This window comes from Megalops cyprinoides, chromosome 7 (assembly GCF_013368585.1).
Source record: "Megalops cyprinoides isolate fMegCyp1 chromosome 7, fMegCyp1.pri, whole genome shotgun sequence".
NCBI classification, from domain to species: domain Eukaryota; kingdom Metazoa; phylum Chordata; class Actinopteri; order Elopiformes; family Megalopidae; genus Megalops; species Megalops cyprinoides.
The window spans coordinates 11733231-11747854 of record NC_050589.1 but is presented as its reverse complement, the minus strand read 5'-3'; the positions used below and the strand labels follow the sequence as shown (position 1 = coordinate 11747854).

General features: G+C 40.3%; 5 non-coding genes across 5 annotated transcripts; all 5 read left to right on the top strand.

The window, feature by feature from the left end:
- The first annotated feature begins 58 nt into the window (after positions 1-58).
- On the top strand, positions 59-177 carry LOC118781446. Its single transcript, XR_005005104.1, has one exon. It is a non-coding gene; the product is annotated as a 5S ribosomal RNA (ribosomal RNA).
- Positions 178-1756: 1579 nt separating this feature from the next.
- On the top strand, positions 1757-1920 carry LOC118781435. The gene has a single exon (XR_005005094.1). It is a non-coding gene; the product is annotated as a U1 spliceosomal RNA (small nuclear RNA).
- An 863-nt stretch (positions 1921-2783) lies between these two features.
- LOC118781445 lies at positions 2784-2902 on the top strand. Its single transcript, XR_005005103.1, has one exon. It is a non-coding gene; the product is annotated as a 5S ribosomal RNA (ribosomal RNA).
- A 966-nt stretch (positions 2903-3868) lies between these two features.
- On the top strand, positions 3869-3987 carry LOC118781443. Its single transcript, XR_005005101.1, has one exon. It is a non-coding gene; the product is annotated as a 5S ribosomal RNA (ribosomal RNA).
- A 966-nt stretch (positions 3988-4953) lies between these two features.
- Positions 4954-5072, top strand: LOC118781433. Its single transcript, XR_005005092.1, has one exon. It is a non-coding gene; the product is annotated as a 5S ribosomal RNA (ribosomal RNA).
- The last annotated feature ends 9552 nt before the right edge of the window (positions 5073-14624 follow it).

The following is a 14624-nucleotide window of genomic DNA, read 5'->3' as shown; positions in this document are numbered from 1 at the left end:
CATCATGCTGAAATTGAAGGGGACACGTATGAGGACGGTATTTGAAGGAGCAGTTGTCGCTTACGGCCATACCACCCTGAACACGCCCGATCTCGTCCGATCTCGGAAGCTAAGCAGGGTCGGGCCTGGTTAGTACTTGGATGGGAGACCGCCTGGGAATACCAGGTGCTGTAAGCTTTTTCCCTCGACAGGAGGCGCTATTTGACCACAAACATATTTCAGCTGCCGTATAAAATTGCGTTGGTAATATTATTCTTTTGTCTTTGTCTTATTTGTCTTTTCATACGATCAACTACGCTTATCGTGATCTAAGGAAGGGTAGACGCCCACAACTGGGCAATATAAGTGAATGTTCTTCATCTGGACGCTCTCTGAATCTGTCAGACATAGCACATCAGAAGCTGAGGGAAATCGTCACCCATCCCACAATTATGGACAGCTTTACTGAGGTGCTAGTTTGGTGGCTTTAAGAGCAATAGTAGTGAATGGTGTGTAAATGTAATTGAATATACTCATAGCTACGATGTTAAAGCTTGCAGAATAAAGATAACAGAATATTGGTGAAGATCACGTCTTACAGCAGTGCATAAGTGCAAAGTGCAAAAAAGAATTTCAGGCCTGTATCAAGAAAGTCATAGCTAGTTAAAGGCTACAGTGAGGAGATAAGTTTTTAGCTTTCTTTTAAAAACATTTAGCGAGCTGGCTTCCCTAATATCTCTATAGGTAGTGTGTTCCATTGGGGTGTAATTGACAAAGGCTGCATCCCCGATTATCTTTCGGCTGTTGCTGAAAATTTTCAATAAACCAGCAGCAGATGATCGCAGCGTTCTTGAACGCAAATAGGTAACAAGGGAGTTAGCAATGTAGCTTGGTCCTGGCACATTAACGGCTTTGTATGTAAGGAGGATGACCTTAAAATCAATTGTAAATGTTACAGGAAGCCAGTGCAGAGCAGCTAAAACTGAACTAATGGGCTCTTTCCTCTTGGTTCTGGTTAATAGTCAGACAAATAAATTGAGAGGAAAGAAGTAATGTAAACTAGCTCCCTACGTCAAACATTAAACCATTTAGGCTACATAATCAGAGGGAATACATTGTGAATTAACTGTGCGAATAAACTTTTGTTGAGAAAAAAAACTTATAAAGACGGTTTTTGTGAAATATTTACAAACCGCAAACGCGGAAGTCGACCGAGATCCATTGTGATTTCGACAAACTGGTAAAATCTGTAGAAGGATTGGTTGTAGCTATCATACAAGGTTGCGCTTGTAAGAGTGCACGGTTTAGATAACACAGTTTAGTAAAGAAAGCGGGGAGTTGTCTTGCGCTGCCACCTAGTGATCACAGGGGGGAAGTGCAGTTTTCAGACTCCAAATCGATACAAAACGTGTATGCCGAAAACATGTTATTTGAACAAATCTGAGGCAGGTCATTTCCACCGACAAGCAGAGTGTCTTTGGCTTTGGTTTACTAAGCGCAGCTTTTAAGCATTTCGTGCCGATTTCTGTCATTCACACTTGCCTGTGCTTATTTTGCAAATATGCACTGTGGAATTATGGGAAAACTGAACGTTCTTGATCTGCAGAAGGCGAGGAAATCCAAATTAGATCTTTTAGTGCAGACAAGAACTGATGGCAATGTTCACAGTAAATGTAGTCTCAAGGTACTGCACTATGAGCGACATTCAGAGTGCAGTCGCCCTGACTGTGACACGTATGGTCCAGAATGGTAACCTCTTGTGTGGCGTGTACAATTCATACTTACCTGGCAGGGGAGATACCATGATCAAGAAGGTGGTTCACCCAGGGCGAGGCTCAGCCATTGCACTCCGGCTGTGCTGACCCCTGCGAATTCCCCAAATGTGGGAATCTCGACTGCATAATTTCTGGTAGTGGGGGACTGCGTTCGCGCTCTCCCCTGATGACGTGGTATAAAAATAGAAAAACAGGAGAAACCAATTGTGAAGTTGCGTGCACCAGTTTCTTTATTTCACCGGTCTCCATAGTGCACAAGATGGTGTTCACTCACTTAATTAGAGCTTAGTTTCAAACGGATAACAAGCACGGACGTCTTTTTGGACAAATCTTGGCTAATACGGCCATATGACGCTGAACACGTGCGATTTGGTCTTGGAAGCCGAGCAGAGTCAGCGCTGTGAGCTAAGAGCATTAAAAATGTTGTTTTTGACTGTTGTGGGTGCGCTGCGTGTGCATTCTACAGTGCAACGTAAAGTGAATGTAGCATCAAAGTGAGTACACAGCTGAAATGAAGTGTAGTTGTCTGTCGTTTGTCTGGATTTAATACACTATATAGTATAGACTTATGGGGTGATCGAAAGTTTTCGATAGGCACGTGGTGATTAAAACAAAATCAGCGGTGTTTTCAGTAGAGAAGAAGAGTGCTTTCCACTTAAGATCATTATACTTGGTGTGATGATTGTGCTGCATTAACATTTAGGCTTAAGGTCGCCAGGACGTTGCAAGAATGAAATGTGGTCGCCAGGAATTCGCCAGGACGTCGCGGTTACGGACAGACAACGTCTCAAAATTACGTTGCCGTTACGAAATGGCACCTTTCACTTTCCACGTTGCCGCGACGTCGGATTTGACGTTGTAGCAACGTATGTTTGGTCATTAAATTACGTTGCGGCAACGTGACTGTGTTAGCTGGAGATGATGACATGAAAGTGATAAAGGGCAGTAAGTGTATGTTAAAATGCATACGACGTCATGCTGAAATTGAAGGGGACACGTATGAGAACGGTATTTGAAGGAGTAGTTGTCGCTTACGGCCATACCACCCTGAACACGCCCGATCTCGTCCGATCTCGGAAGCTAAGCAGGGTCGGGCCTGGTTAGTACTTGGATGGGAGACCGCCTGGGAATACCAGGTGCTGTAAGCTTTTTCCCTCGACAGGAGGCGCTATTTGACCACAAACGCACATTTCAGCTGCCGTATTAAATTGCCTTACTATTATTATTCTTTCCTTTCAGCATCTACTTATTTGTCTTTCCATACAATCATGCACACTTAGTTAAGGCGATTTAAGGAAGGGCAGACGCCCACAGCCGGGTAATATAAGTGAATGTTCTTCATCTGGACGCTCTCTGAATCTGTCAGACAGCACATCAGAAGCTGAGGGAAATCGTTACCCATCCCACAATTATGGACAGCTTTACTGAGGTGCTAGTTTGGTGGCTTTAAGAGCAATAGTAGTGAATGGTGTGTAAATGTAATTGAATATGCCCATAGCTACGATGTTAAAGCTTGCAGAATAAAGATGACAGAATATTGGTGAAGATCACGTCTTTTTAAAACTGAGCATATTTGATTTGATGAATTCGGAGGACATGAATTTCTAGAAACAGCGAGGCTAACGTTAACTGAGTTAGGCTGTTTTAGAGCAGGCTGTGATGTGCTGTCATGGCAGCAAGCGTGGTTAGGTTTACACGTGGTTTCGTTCGTACATGTCTGAAAGAGCTCACTAGTCCCCAGTCAGTTACAAAAGCGAAGACTTTCTGTGGTGCCGTTTTTATTTTCTTTCGCGCGTTTGGCATTTATAGCAATTTGTGTCTTCCACGTAAGCATCTATTGTTGGATATGGAAATGTACAGTGTAGAATTACGGGGCAATCGAAAGTTTTTGATAGGCACGTAGCGATTAAAAAAATTCAGCGGCATTTTCAGTAGAGAAGAAGACTACTTTCCACTTCAGATCATTATACTTGGTGTGATGACTGCTGCATTAACATTTAGGCTATGACGATGACACGGAAGTAAGGGCAGTAAGTGTATGGTAAACTGCATACGACGTCATGCTGAAATTGAAGGGGACACGTATGAGAACGGTATTTGAAGGAGCAGTTGTCGCTTACGGCCATACCACCCTGAACACGCCCGATCTCGTCCGATCTCGGAAGCTAAGCAGGGTCGGGCCTGGTTAGTACTTGGATGGGAGACCGCCTGGGAATACCAGGTGCTGTAAGCTTTTTCCCTCGACAGGAGGCGCTATTTGACCACAAACGCACACTTCAGCTGCCGTATAAAATTGCATTACTATTATTCTTTCCTTTCAGCATCTATTCATTTGTCTGTTCATACAATCATGCACACTTAGTTAACGCGATCTAAGGCAGGACAGACGCCCACAGCTGGGCAATATATTAGTGAATGTTCTTCATCTGGACGCTCTCTGAATCTGTCAGACATAGCACTTCAGAAGCTGAGGGAAATCGTCACCCATCCCACAATTATGGACAGCTTTACTGAGGTGCTAGTTTGGTGGCTTTAAGAGCAATAGTAGTGAATGGTGTGTAAATGTAATTGAATATGCCCATAGCTACGATGTTAAAGCTTGCAGAATAAAGATGACAGAATATTGGTGAAGATCACGTCTTTTTAAAACTGAGCATATTTGATTTGATGAATTCGGAGGACATGAATTTCTAGAAACAGCAAGGCTAACGTTAACTGAGTTAGGCTGTTTTAGAGCAGGCTGTGATGTGCTGTCATGGCAGCAAGCGTGGTTAGGTTTACACGTGGTTTCGTTCGTACATGTCTGAAAGAGCTCACTAGTCCCCAGTCAGTTACAAAAGCGAAGACTTTCTGTGGTGCCGTTTTTATTTTCTTTCGCGCGTTTGGCATTTATAGCAATTTGTGTCTTCCACGTAAGCATCTATTGTTGGATATGGAAATGTACAGTGTAGAATTACGGGGCAATCGAAAGTTTTTGATAGGCACGTAGTGATTAAAAAATTCAGCGGCATTTTCAGTAGAGAAGAAGACTACTTTCCACTTCAGATCATTATACTTGGTGTGATGACTGCTGCATTAACATTTAGGCTATGACGATGACACGGAAGTAAGGGCAGTAAGTGTATGGTAAAATGCATACGACATCATGCTGAAATTGAAGGGGACACGTATGAGGACGGTATTTGAAGGAGCAGTTGTCGCTTACGGCCATACCACCCTGAACACGCCCGATCTCGTCCGATCTCGGAAGCTAAGCAGGGTCGGGCCTGGTTAGTACTTGGATGGGAGACCGCCTGGGAATACCAGGTGCTGTAAGCTTTTTCCCTCGACAGGAGGCGCTATTTGACCACAAACATATTTCAGCTGCCGTATTAATTGCGTTGGTAATATTATTCTTTTGTCTTTGTCTTTTTTGTCTTTTCATACGATCAACTACGCTTATCGTGATCTAAGGAAGGGTAGACGCCAAAAATTCACGTTTTAAAGTTTTTTTTTCATTATTTGTACCGTTATCATATGATGCACATGAAATTTCATTATTACTTTTTACATATTTTTGGATGTCCCTCTTTTTTCTTGAAATTGAAACCACACTTCCAACAATGAGCCATTTGTATGTTTATATCTTTATATATTTTTTGATTTCATGTAACTAATTCTTCACAAATTGTACTGTACAGTTGTTTTTTAAACCTTGTTTAGACCCTTGGTTATTGAACTAGCAGTGTAGATATCTCCCTCATAAAATGTATTCACTTCTCAATTCCTTTATTTTATCTGTATGGTATGCACTTTAAAACAGGAGCCCGCTGAGAGGATGGTCATTTGTAGATGATTTTAGGACATGCTCTTTTAAAATCGATGCTTCTTGTGATCACCTAGAAGAAATGAACTTCTCTCCAGCAGGGTACAGTAAGTCACTCTGGCACATTAGGACCCAAGTGTCTGCATGCACAATAAAAAAGCTTGATTCCACTCACACCGCGTCTCTCTTCATTCCCCTGTACTGTAAGTGTTTCTCTAGGGGTGCGCTACGGCGCGTTCGTGACCTTTGACGAGCAACCAAAAGTTGTTGGGGGTGGGGTTGGGCTTGCATTCTGACCATCTAATGCACACAAAACGCATTTGGCTACACTGGAGGAAGAAAGAAATAAAAAATGACAACTGTAGTGATCAGAAGATCACTAACATGTGTGGGATAGAGGGTGTGAATCCCAACAGTCACTGACAGCCTCTGCCTTCGGTATCACTGCGCCCCTGATTTTAAGCATTGATAAAGAGGCTACTCACGTTCATACAGCAAAGTTTTTCATTTAAAGCTGATCAGTCTTACCTTCCACCTCTTAATTTTGTTTTGGGGATGAGAAAGAAAAGTGTAAAATTTTGAGCAAGTTGGTGAAATCCTGAGCTGTGTTATTGTTGATTTGTAGTGATTATCTTTGCTCATTGATTTACTGTCTTTTTTCAGCTTTCTGGCTGGAACATGTAACAATGTTTAATGCTGCTATCATAGATTAGTTTCAGTGACATCATCATATCAGTGCTTAGTAAGACCTCACAGTAAAATAACTAGCAGGTAAAAAGCAATAAAGATTTATTTAATTACACCGGTGTCATAATCATCCATGCAGACACTACTGTGCCATATTGACTTATTTACTCAAAAGAATCCAGATGTGAAATGCAAACAAAGGAAGTATATATCTAAATTTCAGTTCAGAGGGAAACATGCACTTGTGAAAGAGTTGAGACTTTTCTGTGCTGGGGTAGGCAAATGTTTGTACCTTTTCTGCTGTTAAATTTTTAAAAACATAAATAACAGGAATACATACATAACCATGAATCATATATGATCCTTTTGTTGATGTTAACTACAATGAGTACAATTCAAAAGTTAAAGCTCATATGTGATATGGAAGAGCCCCCAGTTCTGATGTGTTTATAAAGTATGTAATAATACTTTTTATAAAAATAATAATACTTTTTTATAACAGACTCTCTCTCCACCTTTAAGTCTAGGCTCAAAACATATCTATATAGTAAATCCTTCAGCTGAGGGACATGGCCTGGTGCTGGCGTGGATCATAGAGTCTCTGGTGGACTAAGTGGTCATTGCTTTCATGGACCCTGTGCCGTGATCTGGTGTTGACCGTCTTAGGGTCGCCCTCATGACTATGCCGGTCCCTTGCCTCCCGTCCCATAGGTTATGCTGCCATAATGTTAGCCTGCCGGGGTCTTTCCTTGTTGCACACCTTTTTCTCTGCCCCTCCTCTCCTGCCTCTCTGTTCTACATCCCTGCCATTCTTATCATCCACTAACCACTGTTTTCTGTTTGCTTCCTATTCCCTGCTCCGGGCTCCTGTCCGGAGCTGTAGCCCAAGCGTCTCATCTCGTTTTCCAGTCCTGCTACCTCGCTGCCCTGCCCATCAAAGCCAACTGCATTCCAAGACCCGGACATCCTAGGAGACATTCTTATAATCACTCTACTGTTAACTGCTATTGTTTGTCAATAACAAATGTACATTGCATAATATTGTGTCTAACTCTATCTGCCCAGTGCCGGCCAGAAGCAGATGGGCCCCCCCATGAGCCCGGTTCTGCCCAAGGCTTCTTCCTGATAGGGAGTTTTTCCTTGCCACTGTTGCCTTGTTGGCTTGCTCTCAGGGGGTCTCAGGCCTGGGAACAATGTAAAGCTGCTTTGTGACAACTTGTGTTGTAAAAAGCGCTATACAAATAAAAATGAATTGAATTGAATTGAATAATACATTTATTTTATTCAGATTTCTAGTGGGGACAAAATTAGCATTCACTGATGTTGAGAATGTTTTAGTCGCCTCAAGTCCATAGTTTGATTTAATCATCTGAAATGACCACCAAACCGTAATGATAGTTGTTAGCTTGTAATAATTAAGAAAATACTCTGGTGTAATAAAATGACTTTAGTTTATTGCATTTTGTGCAGACAGATCTAAAAAATGTTAGAGGAAAGCAAGAAGCTGTAGCGTTAGATTTATCGGCATTTGACATGAAAGATAAAACATTTACTTTTGTTGTTAATATATCATAATTGAACACAATAGAGAATACATATTTCTATACCTTTGAAATATTTCACTTGCACTGACACACAAAATAAACAGCTAAGTTTAAACTCTATAGTGCTGAATTTATTTACAAATGCCTTTCCCCCTCCCTCCTTCCTCAAGCATTTTAGAGGTGCACACAGGGTCACACACACACAGATCCAAAAACACAGGAACACCTTGTCAAGCAAAATACCTGTACCTTACCTGGGAAAGGTAACACTAAATTGTGAACATAAAACACCAATGTGTGATTAGTATGTATATATATATACACACAAAGTATATATATATAAAGTGTCATATACTAGTATGTATAAATATTAATAGAATAATATATAGATATGTTTTAGTTCTGGGGGGAGGGGCTCACTTTTGTTTTTGATGGGAGAGGGTTCTTTGATTATCAGTTTCTGTCAGGAGTATGTAAGTTGTTCATTTTTAAAAGAGTTTGATTTTAAATTCATATCCACATTTAGAAATGAGATGAGATTTGTGTTCATCCTTCCAAAACTGACATGGGTTTCAGGTGTATGACATATGCATGGTGTCTGTATACGTGCTGTAAGATTTACTATCAGATATAAGAAATGTGCAGGTTTCATTGTTCAGTGTCAGCTGGAAAATCAGTCAATTTCCCTGTTTACTTCAGCGAGTCTGATGTTAAAGTATATATTTTACATAAATATGACAAATTTCACATATATAGGTGTACCATAAAGGTACAATCACAGTATCCACTAGACATGTGCCAGGCTATGAAAAACTATATATTATATGTGCTTGTACGAAAACACTAGTGTGTTAGATCTAAATTAAAATTAGGTATCCCAACATGTATGTATGTATGTATGTCTGTGTGTATGTTCGTGGTGTGTGTGTGTGTATGTGTGCATATGTGTGTCGGGGGTATTAAAATAAATCTCTCTCCCATCTCTTGTTGTGACAACCCCCACTCCCATCTTTTTTCATCCAGTATTTAAAAGGTCAAAGTAGGTTTAATTTCTTTGGAATATATAAAATTACACCACACAATGTTTCACACAATTCACCACTGCTAATATTTTTAACAATATCCCACCCCCCACTGTCAGCACCCCACACATTCACCCACGTTCTCATTTGCACCTCTAAAACTCCTTGAGGGCTTTTAGTCCACAGCTATGGAGTCTAATCTCTTTACTTTTTCTACTACTGATATTTTAAAATACAAATTAGAAACATAAAATACTTCAGGAATCATTTTTTTCTGCAACAAATGCCAAATGATATCCATTGCATAATGAACCAAACACTTTTTTTTTTAACAATTAAAGACTCCAACAGAATGAGCCTTTTGTATTACAATAATATGTATGAACACTGTGTTCTCACTCATAGACAATTTAAAGAGAAATGTATTCAGGTGCCCAATATTAAAACTTTTTGACATGCCATAGTTAAAAAAAAAAAATAGAAAACTAGAAACTAGAAAAAAGGAATAGAACATCAACTGGAACGACAAAATACTGAACAAACACCTTAATAGAATAGAACACCCTTGACTTTGTCAGGAAAAAAGTGTGCATGCATTGAATTACACAGCGAACCACCCAGGTCTTCTGCTGGAACTGCAGCGACCGTCATACCGAATAGAGCCAGATAGAGAGGGAGAAATTAGCGTAATGCCTTAAATCTTGCTGTTCTCACTGTATCCACTAGAGGTCACTATAGTCTAGGATACGGAACATGACCAAGTAGAGCGGAAAATTCTGTACCCAATAAACCTGTGTTCATTTACGTAATTTACCTTTCTCGTCAACAAATATAACAGAGTGGCCCCCGCCCACTGCTGGCTTTTAATGGTGGTATGAACCCCTTGACTCAGAGATTGGGAGAATTAACACATGGGTGAAGACCAGACATGTTTGCATTAAATTTGCTCAACAGTGGGCAATCATCCCAAATAAGGATGGGTAGGTGTATGAATATCAGAGCCCTTTGTAGTTTTTTGCATGCAGGGGTTAATTCAATTAATAATTAGCGAGGCTGTGAACAATTAACGGAGTAATTTGTAGAACATAATGGAGCTTATGACATTACAGCCAGAATGGTGATTGGGTAAAACATTGACCAATGGGAGGGCCATGAGTGCTTTGTAGTCCTGGCCATTTTTACACTGCTGAACTGTAGCCTTGAATCTGACCTTCATGAGAGTGACTGCAATGACACGCTTGATTTGTAGTGTGAATTGAAAAGAAGCATCAGTGCCCAGCTTTCATTAGTGGTATAACTGCCACCACTAGGGGCAGTGTGGGACACATTGACACCCAATCTTTAACATGGACAGGATAAGGAGTGTGTGATAAGCCACACGGGCCACAAGGTGGCGTATGGTGATAATAAGACTAGGAAGAAGAATGGGAAGAGGAGCAAGAAGGTAAACAGGTCATAATATGCACCCACACCAATCACACGTCGTGTGCAGAGGCTGAGAAAAACATTTGCAAACGGAGTAAAGAGGAATGTGTTTTTGAATCGTGATGCAACAGCAGGTGTGGCTACTAGATGTCAGGACAGTGTAAAAGAGAGGTTTGCTGACAGATTCACCAGAATGGGGCGAGTGAGACGTCACTGCAGCTCCAGCAGACCCTGGGCAGATAATGGAAGCGCTCATTTGTAGTCTTTGATAGATATTCACAATAGTACCGTTATCACGTGTACAGTGCTACGAGAGTTCAGGGAGCAGGGAGCGGAGGAGGTGGTGTGTTACGGGAGAGGTTTAGGAGGGGCGGTATGATTAGGGGTGGGGGGTGGGGTTGAGGCGTCACCACAATGTTTCCTCTGTCACATATAAAAATACATATTAACGTTTAATGAAACATACTGCACATTTACCCACAGGAAACCATGCCACCTCTAAGCAGCAGGTCTCCTAATATTGTCTCAAAATATGCGTGAAGAAAAATCTAGATATTATTTTTCCATAGTCAGTGCACATCCAAGTACTTATCTGAACAATCTCTGTTATTATTTGGTTCACCTAAAAATGAAATATAATGAAATGATTTATTACATCTGCAAATAATTTAGGCCTACTGTTAATAAGCATTAATTAATAACATAGCAGTCAGTCAGTGTCTAGTGCTGGAGATATCTGTGACAGTATGAAAGATCTGTATTATAAACTTGGCTCAGGGGTACAAAACCAAGAAAATAGCTGCCACACTCATCAGGTTGGTTCCCATTGCTTTCTCTTTCAGCTTTGCAGGGGACCTAGGCGATACTAGGTGATACTAGGCTGTATACTACGCTGTACCAGGTTATACTAATCATGGCAAATATACCTTCATAATTCATCAAAAAGGGAAAAGACTCAAATAAACCTTAAAGAGCTTTCATTCAAATAATATACGTTTAGTGAGATTGACGCAGTGTGTCTGTGGATAGATGTATATACTACATAAGTATATGATCAGCTTTCAGTAGGTTTAATGTTCTTTTAAGGACATTTATGAAAAGTATAGTGTTCCCCTGTGTGTACGTACAGTATAGTTAAAGGTTCGGGACTCTCTCTTGTTTAAAACTCTGAGTGAAATAAGTTCCTTTGAAAAACCCTCATGAAAAAACACCTACAACAGTGCTATCACCCACGACAGTCTCACCTCAAGAAATCTAAAGTGAATGCATGAAATCATTCCATATAATTTCAATATTTTTATATATGAATATTTCTATGTATAAAGGCTAAACAATACCCCAATAAAATGTAATGTATATTTCAATATAAATTTATCTAAGGCCAGAGAATTTACATTTAAGGGCCTTCAAGGACAATTAGCGATTCCTAAAATGAACAAAACTTTGACAAATCTGACCTCAAGTGTCAAGCAAGCTCTCGGCCTCAGCATATGCAACTAACTCCATTAGTGGGCGCCAGCTGCAACCCACATAAATACAGTCTCATTTCATATACACTTATTAAGTCCTCCATTTGCCAACATATAAGAGATCCGCTTCTCAGTGTAGGCCTTGTGCTGAAACATTATGACTTGCATCACAGGTCACACAGACTGATAGTTACTGTTGCTACATGTGCATGATGTTGAGTGGGAAATAAAATTCAACATTTTGGCCTCTAAATAAACTCATGATCCAGTGAATTTATGCAGATGCTGCAAAGAATGAAAAAGAAGGAATATTGCACTTTTACCCAACCTCTAGGGAAAGCAACACCCGCCTCAGCATGCGGGAGAAAGAAAGAAAATGAAAAGAGGAAAGGAGGATTAAGAAGGAGAAGAAGAGGCTTGAAGCCTCCTGACATGCCTCTTCTCCCAGCCCCATTATTTGATCCTAGAAGAAATTCCACTAAAATCTAAGCAGGCATTACTGCATCTAATTCAGCTCTAGCATATCCATCACCGCGGTGCAACTGTGGGGAACCCCTCTGTGTAACTTATTTCCCAAAAATCTGCTCACTCCCTCATTTCCTTCAAACACGCCATCAAAAGAATCACTATCCAGCTGCACTGATACCATCCAAATAAGATCACAAAAAAACATGCTGTGAATTCAACCCATCTTCAAGGTCAAACACACTTGGTCTTTTTTAATAAACTAAACCAACATGCTGTCCAGCACATTACCACTGCCTATCCTTATACTTCACTGCAATCAATGAATGGATGAATGCAGTTATTAGAAATACAACGGCCCCAGTGTGGCATTACGCTACACAGAGAGTGATTTAAGAGCTGGCTCTGAAACAACACTGAGGATCACATCCCCAGCACTTAGTACCTAGGATCTTGTGATGTGAGAAGAGATGACAGAGAGACTCTTCCAAATGTTAAAGAGGAGCACAGCCTGTATTTAAGAACCAAACTAACAGGCTGTCACCATGCAGTGCTTTCAGTGCCACTGTACCAAATCTGTCTGGCTCTCCTCACCGCGGGTGGCACATCCATAACCTGCTCTCCGCAAAACCAAGCCACCAGCTGAAGAGGCTGGTTTGTGGGGTACATCAGATGGCCTGGCCTGTGAAACCTCTCAGCCAGGATGGTCCCCCCCATTTTCCCCCTCTTCTCTAGAACTGGCCCTACTGCTACTGGGGGAAAACAGGACAAGAGGACACACTGATGTATTGCTTCATGATAAATCTGTCGATTAAATTAAAAATGAAAATGAGCACCTTGAGGTGGTGATCCCCCCTCCCCTCTCCCCTAATTCTGCAAACTCCCCCCACCCCCCCAACACATCCCCACACCCCTACACCGCAAACACACCCATTATAGTAAACCAAATCCAGCCTCACCGATATGTATTTCTGTAAGGGTGGAGCCAGTTTTACATTTCTTTAGTAATTATTCTTCAATCCATGTTTTCATTTTATGTAATACAAATTTGTCACCTTATATAGCAGCATTTTCTACTCAATACCTTTTTTTAAAATGTCTCTCTATTTCAAGCAAGACCTCTTCTAGATACACACGAGAAAACATAGACCGATATTTCTCAACAAATCTATAAACTAATCATTTTTCTTCTCCCAAACATACAAAAAATATCGAGATATATATATATGTTCTGTCTTCTATTTCTACCGCAAGTGACCAAATAACTGCTTTTCAGAGCACACAGACTGATGTGTGACATTGGCTAGAGAAACCCTTAAAGTTATGAAATCTACTTATATAAAATGCGTGTGTATAAAACTAAATAACATAAGAAATGTATGTGTCCACAATGCAGCTATTGCACGTTCCCCTCACAAACGCAGCACTCGAGATATGAATACACCTCTTTCTTGTAAGGTAATGCTACTCTTAGAGAACAAATACTCTGTGTTCGGGATTTTTAGTGATCAAAACAAGTTTTGTTCTCTAATAGCAACTGCAATCTGTGCCACAATGAAAAGAAATTTCATGGCCAATAGAAATTTCTGGCCTTTTGTCGGAAAAAACAACATTCTTATCAAAAATATTTCTTTTCACTTGGCACAATAGACATCACTCTATTTGGCAAAAGTGTCATATTTTCATATACTTTTATATATATATCAGTAGAAGTCATTTATACTCCAAAGTGAACAAATCAATAAAATAGGATGTTTTGCCTTGAATAAATACTTTATAAATATATTTTAACAGTGATATATTTATTTATATATTTGCATATAGCCAATGTCTGTACATTTTGCAAAGATATAGTGTGGTTATACACCATGTCCTGTCTCAAGTGGAATATTACACAAGTGTTACTGGTGTTGAATAATAAATATATTTATAAATAATAGATACATTAGTGTAGTGGTAAGTGGTAATTAGGCTTGTGACCCAGAGGTTGCTGGTGTGATTCCCAGATGGGCCACTGCTGTTGCACCTTTTGGCAAGGAACTAAACCTCAGTTGTCTCAGAAAATATATCGCTTTATAAAGAGATGTAACCATGTAAAAACAGAAATCTAATGGACGACATTTAAAAATTGTCATAGTACTCTGGGTAAGAGCATGTGCAGACATGATGTGATGTAGTGTTAAAGTGGCTCAATCACTTGCTGTGTAATGGAATAACATCAAAAATTCATTAAAGTGAGAAAATAACTACATTTATCTTGTAGTGTTGCTAGTTGACCCTGTTTTAACAAGCGTGTTTCGCTGCAAGAAGCTGTTAGTTAGTCACTAAAAATACTATACTGATATTTAACCACAATTTTTCTGTACACTATTTACAGGGGTCCACACTGTGGGTAAAGGGGCAGGGCTCATTGGTAAAACCCCACCCTCTTTCCCCCCCTCATTGGCTGCTTT